Source organism: Fukomys damarensis, unplaced genomic scaffold (assembly GCF_012274545.1).
Source record: "Fukomys damarensis isolate Sample0158 unplaced genomic scaffold, DMR_v1.0_HiC HiC_scaffold_36, whole genome shotgun sequence".
Classification (NCBI taxonomy): Eukaryota; Metazoa; Chordata; class Mammalia; order Rodentia; family Bathyergidae; genus Fukomys; species Fukomys damarensis.
This window is the reverse complement of record NW_022900948.1, coordinates 394,539-416,386: the sequence shown is the minus strand read 5'-3', so window position 1 is coordinate 416,386 and position 21,848 is coordinate 394,539.

Genomic DNA, 21,848 nt, shown 5'->3' with positions numbered 1-21,848 from the left:
TCATTCATAGGAAAATGGATACATATTGAGGATATACTCCTAAGTGAAATAAGTCACACGTGTGAATACTGAATAATTTCTCTGGTGTGAAAAAGTATAATAGTACATAAGATCCTAATGAGATAATTGACAATGTGAAATAGGAAGAAAAGGGCTAAAGGTGTAGGGAAAGTGGAAAGGGTAGGGGAAAAGGAATAAGGGAAAAGAAAAAAATATGAGAAAATGAAAAAATGGAAATAAAGTGTTTGTAAATGGGGAGGGGAGGAGGGGGTGAAGGGATGGCAGGGACAAGGGGAAAAATGAGAACCAAGACCTGTCATGTAAAGGTAAAAGATCCCAATAATGAATGTAAGTGTACTCTATACCTAAAATGTACCAATAAACTCTATTAAAAAGCAAAGTATCATGAAGTATTCAACACTTCATGTCACAACATTCATTTCCAAATAATAGCTGACTGGCAACCATTATTTATGGGTGAGTAGTACTCCATGTTATAGAAAAACCACATCTTCTTAATCCAGTTTCCAACTGATGGGCATATGGACTGTTTCCAACTTTTAGCTATTAAAAACTGCTGCTATGAACATGGGTGCACATATATCACTTTGGTATGATTCTTTTAATTCTTTTGGAAAGATACCCAAAAGAGGGATGGCTGGGTCAAATGGAACCTCTAACCCTAGTTCTTTGAGGTATCTCCATATTGACGTCCCCAGTGGTTGTTCCAGTCTGCACTCCCACCAACAATGGAGAAGAGTTCCTTTCTCCCAACAATCACGCCAAAATTTGTTATTGTGTGATTTCTTGGTAACAGTCATTCTTTGTGGGGTGAGGTGCAATCTCAGTGTTGTTTTCATCTGCATCTGTCGAATGAGCATGATGTGGAGCATTTTTTCATATATTTACTTGCTGTTTTCTTTGAGAAATATCTGTTCATTTCAGATGCCATTTTAGAATTGAGTCTTTATATTTGGGGGAGGCTGATTGTTTTGAGTTCTTTATATATTTTAGATAATAGTCCTTTGTCTGAGGAGCAGCTGGTAAAAAGTTTTTCCCACATTGTAGGTTGTCTCTTAGTTCTACTGATGGTTTCTTTTGCAGTGCAGAAGCTTTTTAATAAGATGAGATCCCAGTTGTTGATTCTTTCTGCTAGTTCCTGTGCTACTGAGGATTTGTTCATAAAGTCTTTTTCTATGCCAATGTCTTCCAGAGTTCTGCCTAACTTATCTTCCAGCGAGTTTAGTGGTTCTTTTTTTATATTTAGGTCTTTAATCCACTTGGATTTTAATTTAGTGCATGGTGACAGATAAGGGTCTAGTTTTAATCTTTTGCAGGTTGAGATCCAGTTTTTCCAACACCATTTATTAAAGAGGCTATCTTTCCTCCAGTGGGGACTGTCAGCTCCTTTGTCAAAGATGAGGTAGCTGAGTGCATCTGGAGTTGTTTTTGTGTCTTCCACTCTGTTCCACTGATCCTCAGGTCTGTTTCTTCGCCAGTACCATGCTGTGTTTATCACAGTGGTTTTGAAGCATAGTTTCAAATTGGTAATTGTTATACCAACTGCCATGTGTCTGTTGCCTAGGATGGCTTTTGCTATTCTAGGTCTCTTATGGTTCCAAATGAAATTTTGGATTCTTCTTTCTAGTTCTGTGAAGTATAATGTTGGGATTTCAGTTGGTATTGCATTGAATCTGTATAGTAGTTTTGGTAGTATGCCATTTTCATTATGTTGATTCTTCCTACCCAGGAGCAGGGGACATCTTTCCATTTTCTTATATCCTCCTCGATCTCTTTTTTCAGAGTGCTGTAGTTTTCAGTGTAGAGGTCTTTTGCTTCTTTTGTTAGATTGATTCAAAAATACTTCATTTTTGGGGGGTGCTATTGTGAAAGCAATTGTTTCCCTAATTTCTTTCTCAGTGAGTCTGTTATTTTTGTACAAGAAGGCTATTGATATTTTGGTATTGACCTTGTATCAAGCTACTCTGCTAGAAGTGTCAATGAAGTCCAGAAGTGTTTTGGTGGAGTTTTTTGGGTATTCAATGTAGAGTATCATATCATCAGCAAATAATGACAGTTTAACTTCTTCCTTTCCTATCTATATTGCTTTATTTTTTTTGTGTTGTCTAATTGCTATGGCTAATTTTTCCAGACTGTATCAAAGAGGAGTGGTGATAGTGGGCATCCTTGTCTTGTTCCTGATTTTAACGTGAAAATTTTCAGTTTTTGCCCATTTAATATGATGTTGGCTGTTGTTTTTTCTTAGATAGCCTTTATTAATTTGAGATATAGACCATCTATTCCAATTTTTTGCAGAGTTTTTATCATCCGTGGGTGTTGAATTTTGTCAAATATTTTTTCCGCATCTATCGAGAGGATCATGTGGTTCTTGTCCTTGACTTTGTTAACATAGTGTACTACATTAATTGATTTCACATATGTGTAACCATCCTTGCATCCCCAGAATAAATCTGACTTGGTCAGGATATATGATCTTCTTGATGATCCTTTGTATTCTGTTTGCTAGTCTCTTATCGAGGATTTTTGCATCGATATTCATAAAGGAGATTGGCCTGTAGTTTTTTAATTACATCTTTCCCAGTTTTGGGAATCAAAGTGATATTTGCTTCCAGGAATGAATTTGGAAGTATTATTTCCCTTAAAGTTTCGTTGAAAAGTCTGAAGAGTCATGGCAGTAGATCTTCTCTAAATGTCTTGTAAAATTCAGCATTGAATCCATCAGGACCTGGGCTTTTCTTTGTTGGTAAGTTTTTAATTACATTTTCAATTTCACTAATTGTGATTGGGGTGTTTAAAATGTTTTTATCTTCTTCCTTCAACTTTGGTAATTCATAAGTATCTAGAAATCTGTCCATTTCTTCTGTGTTTTCCATTTTATTAGAGTACAGGTTCTCATAGTATGTATTAATGATCCTCTGGATTTCTGTGGGATCTGTTGTGACTTTGCCTTTTTCATTCTTGATTGCGTGAATCTGAGCCTTTTATTTCCTTTTTTTGATAAGGTTTGCTAAGGGTTTATCAATTTTATTTATTCTTTCAAAAAACCAACTCTTTGATTCATTTATTTTTTGTATCATTTTCTTAGTTTCCATTGCATTGATTTCTGTTTTGATCTTTATAATTTCCTCTCTTGTTTGAGCTTTGGGTTTTTCTTGCTCTTGTTTTTCTAGGAGTCAGAGTCGTCGTTAGGTTGTTTATTTGAGCTTGCTCTGTTTTCCTAATGTGGGCATTTAGTGCTATGCATTTTCCACGTAGAAGCTTTTATTGTTATTTGAGCTTGCTCTGTTTTCCTAATGTGGGCATTTAGTGCTATGCATTTTCCACGTAGAACTGCTTTCATTGTGTTCCATAGATTCCTGTATGTTGTATTGGCATTTTCATTTATTTGTAAAAACTGTCTGATTTCTTATTTGATTTCCTCTGTGATCCATTATTTGTTCAGGTGAGTGTTGTTCTATTTCCATGTGTTTGTGAAGTTCCTACAATTTCCTATGCTATTGATCTCCCGCTTTGTTGCACTGTGATTTGATAATATACAGGAAATAACTTCAATTTTTTTGCATTTATTCAGAGCTGTTCTGTGAGCTAGTATGTGATCTAACTTGGAGAATTACCTGTGTGCAGCTGAAAAGAATGTATATTCTGATTTTGTGGAGTGGAACACTCTATACATGTCTAATAAGTCCATGTGTTCAAAAGCTTGGTTCAGTTCTAGTATTTCATTGTTGATTTTTTGCCTAGATGATCTGTCTATTTTTAATAGTGGGGTATTCACATCCCCCACTACAATTGTATTAGTGGTTAGGTGGTTTTTCATGTTACTTAATATTTGTTTTATATAGTTTGGGGCATTTATATTTGGTGCGTATATGTTTATTATTGTCATTTTTTCCTCTTGGATTGTTCCCTTTACAAGGATGTAGTGGCCTTCTTTGTTTCTCTCAATCAGTTTTGGTTTGACATTTGCTTTGTCTATGAATAACATTGCTACCCCTGCTTTTTTCTGGGCTCCTGTCACTTGAAGAATTGTTTTCCATCCTTTCACTTTCAGTCTATGGGCTTCTTTTTGCACTAGGTGTTTTTCTTGTATACAACTTATTGTTGGATTTAGCTTCTTAATCCATTCTGCCAGTCTGTTTCCCTTCATTGGTGAATTGAGTCCATTGACATTGATAGTTATAACTGATATGTTCTGACTTATTATTGTCATGTTATTGTCCTTTTGTTGACCCTTTTTATTTTTTGTCCTCTCCTTTTAGTTTCTTGCCTTGGATGTTTGATTTGCTCTGTTGGGCTTCCTGGTGTTGTGATCTTCATTGTCTTTTTCTAGGATATTGTTTAGAAGAATTCCTTGTTGTGCTGGTTTGGGGTTCATGAAGTTTCTCAGGTGTTCTTTGTCATGGAAGTATTTTATTTCCCCATCCATTTCAAAAGAGAGTTTTGCAGGAAGCATCAGTCTAGGTTGGAGGTTGTTTTCTTTTAGGACTTGAAATACCTCACTCCAGGCTTTCCTTGACCTAAGGGTTTGTGTTGAGAAGTCTGCTGTGATTCTGATGGGCTTTCCTTGGCCTGTGATTTGTTTCTTTTTCTCTTACTGCTTGTAATATTTTGTTCTTCTGTTGGGTTTCTGGGATCTTGATTATTATATTTCTAGGTGTAGGGATCTTTTTTATTGTGGGTAGTTGGAGTTCTATATACCTCGCTTATCTGTATGTCTAATTCTTCCCCTCTGATTGGGAAGTTTTCTGTCATTAATTCTTTGAACAGCTTTTTAAAGTCATTTGCATTTTCTCCTGGTACTTCATGGATTCCTATCAGTCTTATGTTATTCTTCTTTGTATCATCTAGGAGTTGTTGGATCGATTTCTCATGCTCCCTTACTGTTTTTAAGAGAACTCTCTTTTCATGGTCACAGACTGCAATCCTATCTTCTATATCTGAGATTCTATCTTCTCAATCTTTTGTTCTGTTGCATAAGCTTTCAATAGAGTTTTTAATCTCCTAGATATCTCTTTGAATTTGTTTAATGGATTCCATTTCCTTCCTATGTTGTGTGTTCATTGTTTCCATTTCTTTCTTATTCTGGCCTTCATGGTTTCTGCTATGTTCCTAAGCTCATTTATTTTTTTTCTCAGTTTCTGTTTTGGAGTCTCGAATCATGTGTTTCATTTTGCTCACCATCTCTATGGTTATCTGGGAAATAATTTCTGTTTTGAATTTTTCTCGAGCTTGATTGATCAGTTTTTTTACTTCCTGTGCTGTGTGTTCTGAGTGTCCTGGAGGATCCCTATCTGATTTTTCATCCTCCGTTCCCCATTTGTTTGCCATTGGTGGACTGGAAGTCTGTCTTTGTTGCTTGCTTAAGTGTTTTCTCATCTTTATTTTTGCTGTTGGGTTGCCCTTGATTCAATCTCTGGTTCATTAAATCTTCCTGATATTGTTGCATCCCAGCCTTTGATTCTCTAATGACTTATAGACATTCTCATTTTCATAATTGAGAAAACAATTCATCAAATCAATCCCTATCCTTTAGCCCTATCAATGCAATCAGGAATATAATAGGATCAATTACCACCCTTTATAGCACACAATGCCTCTGCAGAGTGCATCCAAGGACTGGCTCAATCAGGGGATCTAATGGGGGGGGGTGATGCAACGGTGCTCAGTGGGCCTGCAGGGCTACCCTCCTGGCTCTGTGTTGGAACCAATCAGTGGTGCCCACTAGAAATGGTGCGGTTCCAGAGGAGGCCCATAGATTGGGCTGGGCCACACAGCAGAGAGGGCTCTGAGTCCAAGCCAGGGAGATGAAACAAAACTCACCCTCCTGGCGCTGTGTTGGAGCCAATCAGTGGCACTCACTGGAAAATGCGTCGCTCCAGAGGAGGCCCATGGATTGGGCCAGGCCACACAGCAGAGAGGGCGCTCCACTATTAAGATTTCTAAAAGTAGCCATGTTGTTTTGTTTACTTGTTTGTTTAGAACACCTTGTTTATTTGATACAATAATTCTTAGCTTATGAGAGAACTTTTACCTGACATTCAGATGAATTTGGTTTCTGGCATGGCAGACTATAGGTCCCTTGGATATTCTCATCTGGCCTTTTGTTAAGACTTGCACCAATTTCAGAATTTTCTGTGACCATTTTGGGTCATAGCCTCCACACTACTCATCCTTGATGGTGACTGCTGGCTCTGCCAAATAAAATGTGTGGGCAGGTAGACTTTGTTGCTCAGCAAACTCATTAATCTCTGCACCAGGTCAGTTAGCAGAGCCTTCATATCTGATTTCTAGTGGTTACACAAGGTACACTGTATTGATTTTAGACAACTCTGTCACTTGATAATGGCTTAGAGCCTTGAAAAATGTAGACTAGATTAAGAAGGCAAAGAGCAAAGGTTCCAATTCCTCAATATTTTATAGTCTTCTGGTTTATTTTTCTCTTTCCTCTATCAAGGAGTGAAACCAACCAAGTTCTTTCTTGAACCTCAGCTTAATGAATTCCAAATGTGAAAAACCGTGAAGGTACAATGATTTCTCTAGTGTTTCTTTTAATGCCTCAAATGTTTGTTCAGGAAAAGCAGAAGTAACAAGCCTAAACTGAGGACAGTGACATTAGGAGCCCAATCAAGTTTAGTTTAGTACTCCAAAAAGAATTTCTTAATATCAAGAAGGAAAATAATTGTAAGTTGGGGGTTGGGTAGATAGAACTCTCAAAGGGCAGGCAACAAATAAATGATAAATTACTAATACTAGGTATAATACTAGGTAATTTATAGATGTTATTTAACTCTTACAATTACTCTGTGAAGTCATTATCAGTATTAGCATAATATATGTGGTTTCTACCCACAATGTCTTCCAACATATTTAGATCAGAATGGTAAAGTTAATTAACACTTTGCATACTCTCTTAAGAGAAATAAAAACAATATATTACTCATATCATCTAGCCCACTGACAATAAAAGTGTCAGAACCTTAGTTCAAAACCCTTTTAACACTCAGGTTTTCCTTTCCACAATACAGTCTTAAAAACAGTCCCTAGGTGAGTAAACAAGCCTCACTTGTTTCCATCTCTGAGGTATTACTGCCATGAACCTGTCTATTTTTCAATAGCTGAAAATAGTTGTTTCCTATATTTTGTCTTGCTTTCTAGTTATTAAACTTGATCTTAGCCAAATGGCTGAGAAGTGATAACTTTCTAATTATTTATAGTAGAAGAGTAATTCTTTACCAGGTCGCTCCTCATGACCAGAAGTAGAAAGCCTAGATGACTGGTTTGGAACAGTTATTGAAGTTTTCTCAATCACAGTGTGTATTTGTATGTGTGTATTTGTGCATGTGTGTGTTTTCACTTTTAAAGCATTCTTAGGATAATACCTACTGTCAACAACACAAGGAATAGAAATAATATTAAATATATAATCTTAGTAACACATGTAATGTGGATATAAATGGTTAGTGTCTCAGTTTCCTTATTTGTACAATAAATTTGTACAAAACTTTATAGGGTAGTTGTGTAGATTAAATGAATTAATGTTTGTACACTGATGCATAGTTAGAAGTTTCAGTGCTACTTAAATACATACTTGTGGATGGTGTTGGGAGTATAATATACCACCAGAGAGAAAATAGTCTTAACGTTAGTCATTAACAAATGCACACGTTGTCAGACAATGTGCAAGCTATTTTTAACTGTTCCAAATGAGACACTTTTCAGTCCAGGAGAATCTTTCTTAAATGGTTTCCCAAGGTTTCATATCTTTCATCCCTTCCCTTTCATTTTCTCTATCTTAACCTCTCTTTTCTTTCCTGCTCATTTTTCTGGTTTACTCTAAGCCACATGATGACATCTGCTCAGGATAGTGACCATGTTTGCACAAATATTTCAGGAACATTGATGTACCTTTTATCATTAATCTTTGAAAAAACTTGGACCTTTTAATTTTGACAGAATGGAGTATTTACAAGACAAATATTTCTCAATATCTAGGTCACTTGTAGTATAATTTGATGTGCTGTTAGATCAATAGCCTCTATTGTATTGCTATATTTGATTTTATAATTCTGCTAAGGATTGGGAGGAAGACAAAAGAAAGAAGAAATGGAAACCAAATACATAAAGCTCATCGAGAACTGTCTAAGCATGGTATACACTCAGTAAGTGGTATTGTTTGATACTGCCACATGAGTGATTTTTATTGAATAAAATATTACTATCAAGACCAATGGGGGAAAAAAAGACCAAAGGAGTAGGAAATCAATTGTTAAACATGATTAAAGAGTTTTGGGATGACAACATTGTCCTTGAGCTTAATCATATATATGCAATCTAAACTCATCTTCTATAGGTCTTGCAGTGTAATACTTCCACTGCTCTCTAATTAATATGGTAATTATCTTGTTTCATTGTCATTAGTTAAATCCCACCTGGTAAATGCCCCTTTCTGGATAGACTATGCACCCTTTCTGCTTTGCTCAAATCAAGGCAAACTGATATTTTATTAACTTGAAGTCACAAATATAAAACCATATCACTAATTCTGCTCTTGTAACCTCTCTAACCCTTCAGTATTGCTCTTATATTCTACCATCCAGCATTCCTTTGCATTCTTTTCTTGTTTTTGTTGTTACCACGGTCCAAACCCAGGACCTTGTGCTTCCAAGGCAGCTGTGGAGCCACTGAGCTAAATCCCTGGCCATTCTTTCACATTCTTGCTATCACAACTCTAAATCTTCTCCCTTCTTTCCAAACCTAAAGTGTCTATGTTTACCCAATAATAAATTTGTTTATTCATCCAGTATTTATTGATTACTATATTCTGAGCTGGGCTATGTGATTGCAATGTAAGCAAAACACAGACTGGTTAATATTCTCTGAAGGAAGACAGAGAAATTAATCGTCAAAACTTACAAATATGGACTATGATAATAGCTATGAATAGAGCTGTAAAATGATGATTAAGAGTTTATGAGCCATGTGAAGAGCAACTGGATTGGAAGATGAGAGATTTGAGGGAAAGGAAATATCATGTGCCAGGATAGAAGTTGCTCTCATAGATGGTCTTTCAGGTGATCTAGCCTCTGCATCACCAAAAAAAACCAAACCAAACCAAATAAAACAAAAGCAAAACCAAAACAAAACAAAACAAAAAACCCATCAGAATGAAACTCAATTTCCTGTCTAGACCTGTACTCTAATCTACATGAATCCTATTTTTTTCCTCCTATTACAAATAAAGCCTGACTGAGTGCTATGGGTTTTTCTCTCTTTCTGTCTCCTTCTTTCTCTCCCTCTCATTGTAAAATAATCACAGAAGTTGCAAATATAGAAGAGAAAACCTTGTTTTTGAGTACATTTTAGTGTAAGTTGCTGACCTGAAGATCTACTACTTTTGCATATATACATGTAATCTGTATTTTCTATCAGTAGGATATCATCCCCTAATCATTACAATTACTAAAATTCAGAGAATAGCATAGTTACATATTCAGTTTTTATACTTAAATTTATCAATCATCCTGATAAAATCCTTAGTAGGAAATGAATCCTGTTCGCAATCACTGTGTATTCAGTTATCATTTAGTCTTTTAGTGTGCGATAATTGTGTGATCTTTCTTGAAAGATTAGAAGGCAGTAGTTTTGCAGAATAGTTCTCTTCACCCTGCTCAGACTATGAATTCCACAGCTATCCTCCCCCTTCTTTGCCCTACTCCTCTCATGCTCTGATAGCCCATACAATACCATCTCTTTGTATGGACCTGCAGCTTACCCAATCTGAGCTCCAGCAATGTGGTTTCCTGCCCTTTCCAATGCATCATTTTCCTTTTTATGCCCTTCTATCAATTATTTTTAATCATTAAGGAAGGGAAAGCCAAGATTAAATGTCATTTAAGATAATTTCCAATTCCAGTGTTCTTATAACAAGAAAATTAATATAGTTGAAGATTTTCAAATATATACTCAAAATTGGGATAGAAATGTGTTGAGATCATTGGAACACATGATTGGCTAAAAAAGTTACTGAAGCTAGAGAAAATTGAAGCACTGATTAGCTTATGTTAGGGCTGAATGTGGTACACTGGGGAGTCTATTTAGAAGCATGAGATCTGAGAGTGCACAGAGTGCTTAAAGCGGGGAGGAGAAGATGACAGTGAGTGGATTGCAAAAAAGAAATACTTCCATTAAAATATTTCAGGCAAGAAAATGGAATATTTAACAAGTATTTTAACAAATAAATTTTGCAGAAAATGTCAAGAGTCAGAGATTAGTGATCTTATATATAATAAGAACAATTCATATTACCTGAGCAAGAATGAATTGCTGGTGACAGGAACACTCCTAGTTGCCACAGACTTCTGATTTAACTTGCCAACAATGAAAACAATACTAGGGTAGGGCCGGGGATTTAGCTCAGTGGTTCGGTGGCCTGCTTTGCAAGTGCAAGGACCCAAGTTCAATCCCTGGTACCAAAAAAAAAAAAAAAAAAAAAAGGAAAAAAGAAAATAACACTAGGGTATATGTAATTAAATGTTATGCTGCCATCCTTTGGTAGAATTTAAAATGTCTTCCTCATTAGCTAGAACTATTTTGCTATAATTCAAACAGAAAAAGTATCACAATTTTAATGACAGCATTACAGTTTTTAGATTGACAGTAATTAATAATTTATGGAAATAGGGAATATATGAAATATAAACTTATACAATAATTTTAAAAGTCATTGAAAAACTCATTCTGCTGGTCTAAAAGTATAATAGACTGCCACCATTAGTCCTTTATGATTTTTTCAAATACTTGATCATAGTAATGCTTAACTTTTAGCCCTTTTTTCCATCATCATGACATGTTTCTATTGTTTTTCTCTAGTATTGTAAGTATGAAGTGAATTCTTTTAGTACCATTCTTGGGTTTGGAAAAGAGGGATACAGGATCTAGCTCTTGTCCTTTAAAAGCCCTTAATATCAGATACGGCCTTCTATATGCATAGTATGGAAACAAACACACTCAACATTTTCCTCTAGTGCTCATGTTGCTTAGGATCTGGTACATAATACCCTAAATGATCTGAAAACTCTAAATATGCATGTTCATTAGGTGTCAGGGAAACACTTCGCATTTCTTCCTCTAAGTCCCCCAAAAAGAAAAGTAAATGTGCCTAATATCATGAGAAGTCACTGTTGTGGAATATGAGAGATTTGAATTGCAGAAGAAAGAAGAAAGACTTGTAAATATTTCCTAAGGAACAGCACAAACACAAATTCTGCAGAGTGAAGTCTCATTTTCTACTCATAGTAGATGTCCACTCTCTTGGACATTATGTAACAATTAGTGATTCTAGAGTTATTCATTAATTAGGCTATCATTCAAAATAGTTGCACATGGTAAGAAATATTTGAAATATTTAACAACTTATTGTATTCTTAAATCTGTATTTATGTTTATCTGTATGTAACATGACAGTTATAAGAATAATGAAATTTTTGACATCATCATTCAAATGAACCCTGTAAAGTAGAATCACACATAATTTTACTTTTATAATAATATTTACTGTTTAACAATAAATAAAAGTTCCACACTAAAATGCTAAACAAAAACTTCACTTAAATAATTTTGATTAAAATTTGGTATTCATTATATGTTTTTTGTCTTTTAATACTGGTTCATAATATTGAATAGATCTTGTGTTTTGAAAATGAAATATTTAACATTTCTATTATTTTATTCTACATTTAAAAAATATATTCAAAATTTCTAGACTTTTATTACCTGTTATAAAACACCTACTATTCATATACTTATTTACTCTAGAAGTTTAAAAGAGAAGATAAATGTGATGAGGTAAACAATGAAATATATCAAAAAATAACCCAGATTCAATTTCTAGACATTGAAAACATCTGTAGTGATAAATGAGCAGGACCAGACCAATAGTAGATAAGATATTACCAAAGAAAATGTTAAGGAACAGTGACACATTTGTCATTGATGCAGACATAGAAATTATAAAAAATAAACAGAAAAAGACTAAAAACATGACCAAAGGTATCAGAGAACTATTTTCCATATTTTGAACAGTCATATCTATAGTTGTAATCTGCCAAGACACTGAAAAGGAGAGATTGAAATTGAAAAATATTGTAAAAAATAATACCTGAAACCTTTCATAATTTGATAAACGTAACAAAACCACAGATTAAAGAAACTCCTAGTGAAAGAGACCAAAGAAAATCACACCAGAGTGCATCATAATTGCTATGGTTTGGATGTGGTTTATCTCTCAAGAGTTCCTGTGTTGAAGCTTCTTCCCCAGTGAGGCAATATTAAGAGGTGGTGGGGCCTAAACAAGGTAATAGGATCATTGGTGACACTAAGAAAAGGAATAAGTTTTTCTGGATCCCAGTTGAGTGAGAGTTGTTATAAAAGAGCAAGTTTAGAGCCTTTTTGTTCTCTGGTTTTCTGTCCTGCCATGCAATCCCTCCCTCTGCCACTCACTCCCACAATCATTTTGCCATCCACCAGAATAGGGCAAATTCTCCTGTCATGCTCTTGAATCTCTAGAACTGCATATTAAATAAATCTCCTTTCTTTTTAATGTACCCCTTTCACATGTTCTGTTACAGAATGCAGAATACAATAATTACAGAGTGCAAAAATGATGATACAGAAAAATCATAAGAGCAGTGACAGAAAAAGAGGGCATATTAGGCATAGAGGAATACAATTATGAATAACAGCAGTTTTCTCTGTACAAATAATGTGAGGCAGAAGACAATAAAACATCTTCAGTACTGAAAGAAAAAGTTGTATCTACATGAAATTCTATCCCAGTAAAAATCCATTTCAGAATTGAAGGCAAAGACTTTGTCTCCATTTTTTCCCTTTTCTCTTATTTTTTCCTTTTCCCTTGGTACATTTCCCCAAATTTTCATTATGTACTTATACATGTACTAATAAACTAAAACTAAAATGAAAAAAAAATGAAGGCAAGACACTTTCTCAGACAAATAAAAGCTAAGAGGATTCATCATCAGAGGATCTGAGATATGAGAAATATTCTTCAAGAAAAAAAGTGATGCCTCTGTGCACCACCAGCCTCAAAGAGGAAGGCCACCTGGAGATCTCTCCCACCAGTGGCTTGGGCCTATCCGGTGGGTCCTCGACTGTGTGCCACCAGCTCCAGCAAGGAAGGTAGCCATGAAGGCACCCTTGAACCACCCCCATGACATGCCCCCCCAACCCCACTCTCAAACTTCCTGATTGGGCCAGTCCTTGGACCCACTCTGCAGAAGCATAGGTGGTCATAATGGGTATTTTTCCAAACTCCCAACTTTGAACATCTTTAAAGAAAGGGCAGGGAAAACCTGTAAAAGAACTGAGTGGAGTTCAACCCTGCAGGTTGGGAAATTCAATTTAGGCCTTGTGGGCTGAGGTAAGTCTGGGTCATGGGGATCTGCCATTGGCTAGCTGAGATCAGGGGACATGGTTCTGCACATGGCTGTGCACATGGTATATTATGACAGCAGAGACAGTCTGAAAGAGGCTCTTCAAATTCTTTTGTTTTCTTTTCCTCATTCCACCTTGCAATTTCTTTCTTTTTTCTGTCCTCTTTCTCCAACTCAGTCTCTTGCTCCACCATATTATCCCTCATCTCCCTTTCTGTTCCTGCTCCTGCCCTAACTCAGACTTCTTCTTTTATCATTTTTTTCTTTATGTTCTTTTCTCCTGTCATTTTACCTCACTCATGGCTCAGTAGTTTCAAGGGAAAGTGAGGCCCTGTTACTGTTAAGGGGATATATTCTTGTCCTTATTCCTGCACTCTGTCTATCCCTTTTGAAGTTAATAGTTTTGTAAAGATTGAATGGTGATTCTACAAATAAAAGCTAAGAGGCTCTGGCTTCACTTGAAACCTTCTCAAATTCCTTCACTTATCTACTCCTCTCATCCTAACTCAGTCTAAGCCCCCATCCTAAATGGTAAAGATGCTATATTGAAAAGTGTATCCACTGCAGACATATTTTGGGCTGCTTCTTGATATTAATTTAATTCACATGGTTTAAAGGTGATAGACTAATGACTACCACAAGTGATCAATTTGCAAGCTGTGCTTCATCCTATTGGGCTACTGAATGTGTCTATTGGGATAAAGGATTGTGATTGATTTAATGAGTTGTTTTCTCTGATATTATGAAAATGAGAATGTCTATGAGTCCTTAGAGACTCAAAAGCTAAAGCACAACTATATCAGGAAGATTTGGGTAATAACTCAGAGATTCAACTGGGGACAACCCAACAACAAAAATAAAAATGAGAAAACACTTAAGCAAGACACAAAGACAGACTTCCAGTTCACCAATGGCAAACAGTAAAGAAAATGAGGATGAAAAGTCTGATAGTGAATCAGCAGGACACCCTGGACCCATAGCACAAGAGGCAACAAAACAAATCAATCAGGCTCTAGAAAAATTCAAAACAGAAATAATTTCCCAGATAACCATAGAGATGGTGAGCAAAATGGAAGTCATGATTCAAGACTCTACAACAGAAACTGAAAAAAAAAAAAATGAGCTCAGGACCACAATAGAATCCATGAAGTCTCAGCATAAGTAAGAAATGGAAACAATGAATTCCCAACAGAGGAAAGAAATGGAATCCATAAAACAGATTCAAACAGATATCCAGGAGATTAAACACTCTATTGAAAGTGTGTGCAACAGAATAAAAGATTGAGAAGATAGAATCTCAGATATAGAAGATAGGATTGCAGTCTGTGACCATGAAAAGAGAGTTCTCTTAAAAACAGTGAGGGAACATGAGAAATCGATCCAGCAACTCCTAGATGATGCAAAGAAGAATAACATAAGACTGATAAGAATCCATAAAGTGGCAGGAGAAAATACAAATAACATAAAAAAGCTCTTCACAGAATTAATGACAGAAAACTTCCCAAACAGAGGGGAAGAATTTGCCATGTAGATAAGTGAGGTATATAGAACTCCAACTACCCACAATAAAAAAGATCCCTACACCTAGAAATATAATAATCAAGATCCCAGAAACCCAACAGAAGAACAAAATATTACAAGCAGTAAGAGAAAAAGAAACAAATCACAGGCCAAGGAAAGCCCATCAGAATCACAGCAGACTTCTCAACACAAACCCTTAGGTCAAGGAGAGCCTGGAGTGAGGTATTTCAAGTCCTAAAAGAAAACAACCTCCAACCTAGACTGATGTTTCCTGCAAAACTCTCTTTCGAAATGGATGGGGAAATAAGATACTTCCATGACAAAGAACACCTGAGAAACTTCATGAACCCCAAACCAGCACAACAAGGAATTCTTCTAAACAATATCCTAGAAAAAGACAAAGCAGGTCACAACACCATGAGGCCGAAAAGATCAAATCAAATAGGCAAGGCAAGAAACTAAAAGGAGAGGTGAGAAAAAGTAAAAAGGGTCAACAAAAGGACAATAACATGACAATAATAAGTCAGAACATATCAGTTTAACTATCAATGTCAATGGCCTCAATTCACCAATGAAGAGAAATAGATTGGCAGAATGGATTAAGAAGCTAAATCCAACAATATGTTGTATACAAGAAACACACCTAGTGCAAAAAGAAGCCCATAGACTGAAAGTTAAAGGATGGAAAACAATTCTCCACATGACAGGAGCCCACAAAAAAGCAGGGGTAGCAATTTATTGGCAGACAAAGTAAATTTCAAACCAAAACTGATTAAAAGAGACAAGAAAGCCACTACATCCTTGTAAAGGGAACAATTCAAGAGGGAGAGATGACAATCATAAACATATATGCACCAAATATAAATGCCCCCAACTATACAAAACAAATATTAAGTAACATGAAAAACCAAATAAGCACTAATACAATTGTAGTGAGGCATTTAAATACCCCACTATCACAAATAGACAGATCATCTAGGCAGAAAAATCAATAATGAAATACTAGAACTGAACCAAGCTTTGGAACACATGGACTTAATAGATGTCTATAGAGTATTCCACCCCACAAAATCAGAATATACATCCTTTTTGGGTGCACATGGGTCATTCTCCAAGATAGACCACATACTAGCTCACAGAACAGGTCTGAATAAATGCAAAAGAATCGAAGTTATTCCCTGTATATTAGCAGATCATAGTGCAATCAAGCTGGAGATCAATAGCACAAGAAACTGTAGGAACTTCACAAGCACATTGAAATTGAACAACACTCTCCTGAACAATCAATGGATCACAGAGGAAATTAAAGAAGAAATTAGACAGTTTTTACAAATAAATGAAAATGTCAGTACAACATACAGAAATCTTTGTTATACAATGAAAGCAGCTCTACAGGGAAAATTCATAGCACATGATGCCCACACTAGCAAAACAGAGCAAGCTCAAATAAACAATCTAATGATGAATCTTGGATTCGTAGAAAAACAAGAGCAAGAAAAACACAAAGTTCAAACAAGAGAGGAAATTATAAAGATTCAAGCAGAAATCAATGCAATGGAAAATATGAAAATGATACAAAAAATAAATAAAACATAGAGTATTTTTTGTTTTGTTTTGTTTTGTTTTTGTACCAGGGATTGAACTCAGGTCCTTGAGCTTGCAAGGCAGGCCACCAAACTGTTGAGCTAAATCCTGGGCTCTAAGAGTTTGTTTTTTGAAAGAATAAATAAAATCAATAAACCCTTAGCTTATCTTATCTAAAAAATGAAAGAAAAGGCTCAGATCCATGCAATCATGAATGAAAAGGTGAAGTCACAACAGATCCAACAGAAATCCAGAGGATCATTAATACCTACTTTTAGCAACTGTACTCCAATAAAATGGAAAACACAGAAGAAATGGACAGATTTTTAGATACTTATGAATTACCAAAGGGGAACACAGAAGATAGAAACATTTTAAACACCCCAATTACAGTCAGTGAAATTGAAAATGTAATTAAAAATTTACCAACAAATAACAGTCCAGGCCCTGATGGATTCACTGCTGAATTTTACAAGACATTTATAGAAGAACTACTGCCTTTACTCTTCAAACTTTTCAATGAAATTGAAAGGGAAGCTATACTTCAAAATTCGTTCCTGGAAGCAATTATCACTTTGATTCCCAAACCAGGGAAAGACACAACTAAGAAAGAGAACTCTCCTTAATGAATATAGATGCAAAAATCCTTAGTAAGATACTATGAAACAGAATACAGAGGATTATCAAGAAGATCGTACATCCTGACCAAATCGAATTTATTCCAGGGATGCAAGGATGGTTCAACAATAAATGTAATATGCTATATTAACAAAGTCAAGGACAAAAACCATATGACCTTCTCAATAGATACAGAAAAAGCATTTGACAAAACTCAACACCAATTCATGATAAAAAAAAACCCTGCAAAAAATTGGAATAGATGGTCTATATCTGAACTGAATAAAGGCTATCTATGAAAAAACAACAGCCAACATCATATTAAATAGCCCAAAACTGAAAACCTTCATGTCAAAATCAGGAACAAGACTAGGATGCCCACTATCACCACTTCTCTTCTATGCAGTTCTGGAAACATTAGCCATAGCAGTTAGACAAGACAAAGAAATTAATGCAGTAAAGATAGGAAAGGAAAAAGTTAAACTGTCATTATTTACTGATGATATGATATTCTACATTGAAGACTCAAAAACTCCACCAAAAGACTTCTAGACTTAATTGACACATTCAGTAAAGTTGCTGGATACAAGCTGAACACCCAAAAATCAATAACCATCTCATACACAAATAATAGACTCATTGAGAGAGAAATAAAAGGGAAAAATTCCTTTTACAATAACATCCAAAAAAATGAAGTATCAAGGAATCAGTCTAACAAAAGAAGCAAAATATCTCTACACTGAAAACTATAGCACTCTGAAAAAAGAAATTGAAGAGGATATAAGAAAATGGAAAGATTTCTCCTGCTCCTGGGTAGGAAGAATCAACATAGTGAAAATGGCCATACTACCAAAACTTCTATCCAGATTCAATGCAATGCCAATTGCAATTCCAACACTATATTTCACAGAACTAGAAAAAAGAATCCAAAAATATATTTGGAATCATAAGAGACCTAGAATAGTAAAGGAATCAGACACAGGGCAGTGGGTATAACATCTCCAAATTGAAGCTATACTACAAAGCCAGTGTGATAAAAACAGCATGGTACTGCCAAAGAAGCAGATCTGAGGATCAGTGGAACATATTGGAAGACAAAAAACAAACCCAGATGTACTCAGCTACCTCATCTTTGACAAAGGAGCTGACCATCCTCAGTGGAGGAAGGATAGCCTCTTCAATAAATGGTGTTGGAAAAACTGGATTTCCACCTGCCACAGATTAAAACTGGATCCTTATCTGTCACCATGCACTACATTAAAATCCAGGTGGATTAAAGATCTAAATATTAAAATAGAAACACTAAACTAGCTGGAAAATATGTTAGGTAGAACTCTGGAAGACATTGGCATAGGAAAAGACTTTATGAACAAATCCTCAGTAGCATGGGAATTAGCAGAAAGAATCAATAACTGGAGTCTCATCTTATTAAAAAGCTTCTGCACTGCAAAAGAAACCATCAACAGAACTAAGAGACAACCTACAATGTGCGAAAAAATTTTTACCAGCTGTTACTCAGACAAAGCACTACTAATGAGAATATATAAAGAACTCAAAATAATCAGCCCCCCAAATATAAAGACCCAATTCAAAAAAGGGCATACAAAATGAACAGACATTTCTCAGACAAAGAAGTAAATGCCGCAAGTAAATATATGAAAAAATGTTCCACATCACTGGCCATTCAAGAGATGCAGATGAAGACAACACTGAGATTCCACTTCACCCCACAAAGAATGGCTGCTATCAAGAAATCAATCAATAACAAATGTTGGTGGGGATGTGGGGAGAAAAGAACCCTTATCCATTGTTGGTGGGAGTGCAGACTGGTGCAACAACCACTGTGGAAATCAATATGAAGATACCTCAAAGAGCTTGGACTGGAGGTTCCATTTGACCCAGCTATCCCTCTGCTGGGTATCTTTCCAAAAGAACTAAAAGAATCATATCACAATGATGTATGCACACCCATGTTTATAGCAGCACAGTTTGTAATAGCTAAAACTTGGAAACAGCCCATTTTCCCATCAGGTGGAAACTGGATAAAAAAGATGTGGTTTTTCTATAAAATTGAATATTAGCCATAAAGAATGAGAAAATAGATTCATTCCTAGGAAAATGGATACATATTGAGGATATACTGCTAAGTGAAATACATACACATGTGTAAATACTGAATAGTTTCTCTGGTGTGAATAAACTGTAATAGTACATAAGATCCTAGTGAGATTACTGACATTGTGAGATGGGAAGAAAGGGGCTAAAGGTGTAGGGAAGGTGGGATGGGTAGGTTAAGGGTAATAAGGAAAATGAAAAAAAGGTGAGATAATGAAAAGATGGAAATAAGTATTTGTAGATGGGAGGGAGGAGGGGGTGAAGGGAGGGCAGGGACAAGGGGAAAAAATGAGAACCAAGACTTGTCATGTAGAGGTACAAGATCCCAACAATGAATGTAACTCTACTGTATCCCTAAAATGTACCAATAAACTCTATTAAAGCAGAAAAAATAGAAAGTGATGCCTGATAGAAATTTAGATATATACATACCAGAAGTGGTAACTATAGAAATAAATATGTACTAATATGTATGATATATGTTTTCTAATGTATGATAAGATGATGAATATGTGAATAAATATAAAAGGAAACCTTTTAACACACAGTAAACTAAAAGTGTAAATAAGATCCAAATTATATAACTGATACTGTGAATTAGGAAGAAAAGGGCTAAAGATGTAGGGGAAGTGGGAAGAGTGTGGGAAAGGATATAAAGGAAAAGAAAAAATATGAGAAAAGGAAAAAATGGAAACAAAGTCTTTGTAAATAGGGGAGATGGGAGGGGGTGAAAGGAGGGCAGTGGTATGGGGAAAAATGAGACCCAAGATCTGTCATGTAAAGGTACAAGATCTCAATGATAAATATAACTGTACTGTATACTTAAAAAGTACCAATAAACTAAAAAAATTATTTAAGAAAAATAATGCATATGAGTTTTTTTCATTAAGTTTATTGGTAAATTTTAGGTATACAATATAACATTAATCATTAAAGATTTGTACCTTTAAATTATATATCTTTGTTATTATTTTTTCTCCAGTCCCCTGCCCTCCCTTCAACCGCTCCATTCCTCCCTATTTATAAAGGCTTTCTTTCTGTTTTTTCCTTTTCTCATATTAACTACTTTCTCTTCTTTATTTCCCCTACTTCCACTTTCCCTTTGGATCTTTTCATCCTATTTCACAGTATCCATTATATATTTTGATCCTTATTTACACTTTCAGTTTCTCACACCAGAGAAACTATTTGGTACTTACACATGTGTGTTCTGTTTATTTCACTTAAAAGAGTATGGCCTCAATGTGAATCCATTTAGCTATAAATATCTCTAATTTCTCATTGTTTTTGTGTAAGTAGTACTCCATTTCATGAAAGAACCACATTTTCTTTATCTAGTGTATAGTTGCTGGGTAACTGGACTTTTTCCAAGTTTTAACTATTACAAACTGTGCTGTGATGAACATGGGTTTACATATATTGCTGAAGTATGATTGTTTTAATTTTGGGGGGGAAGATACCCAGCAGGGAATATCTGGGTCAAATGGGACCTCTAATTCTAGTTCTTTGAAGTATCTCCATTTTGATTTCCACAGTGGTTTCACAGTGGTTGCACTCCCACCAACAGTGGAGAAAGGTTATTTTTTCCCCACAACCCCACCAGCAATTATTATTGGTTGATTTCGTGATAGCAGCCATTCTTTCTGGGGTGAGGTGAAATCTCAGTGTTTTCATTTGCATCTCTGAAATGACCAGTGATGTTGAACATTTTTTTCACGTGCTTATTTGTTATTCCTACTTCTTTGTCTGAGAAATGTCTGTTCATTTCAGATGCCCATTTTTGGATTAGGTCATTATATTTGGGAGGTCTTCATATATTCTAGTTCTTCATATATTCTAGACAGCAGACCTTTGTCTGAGCAAGGGCTGGTAAATTTTTTCCCCACATTGTGGATTGTCTCTTTATGCTGTTGGTGGTTTCTCTTGCTGTGCAGAAGCTTTTTAATAAGAAGAGATCCAAATTTGTTGATTCTTTGTGCTAGTTCATATGTAACTGAAGTTTTTCATAAAATATTTTTCTACACCAATGTCTTCAAGAGTTCTATCTATCCTCCCTTCCAGTCAGTATAATGTTTCTGTTTTAATATTTAGATCTTTGATCCATTTTAATTTTAGTTTAGTGCATGGTGAGAGATATAGATCTAGTTTTAATCTTTGGCAAGGTGAAACCTAATTTTCCAATACCATTTATTAAACAGGCTTTCTTTCCTCCTGTAAGGGTGTTTGGCTCCTTTGTTAAAAATGAAAGAGGATATGGGAAGGGGAGGGGAAAGGAAATAGGGAAAAGAGAAAAATGAAAAAATGGAAACAAAGTCTTTGTACATAGGGAAGGGTGAAGGGAGTGAAGCGAGGGCAGGGGTATGGGGAAAAAGAAGAAAAAAGATATATTATGTAAAGGTAGAAGGTCCCATTGATAAATGTAACTGTATAGTTTGCTTTGAATATACCAATAAACTTAATGGGAAAACACACACACAATAATGGGGTGGCTGAGTAGTATAGTTTCAAGTTGGGGATTGTGATTCCCCCTACTTGTCTTTG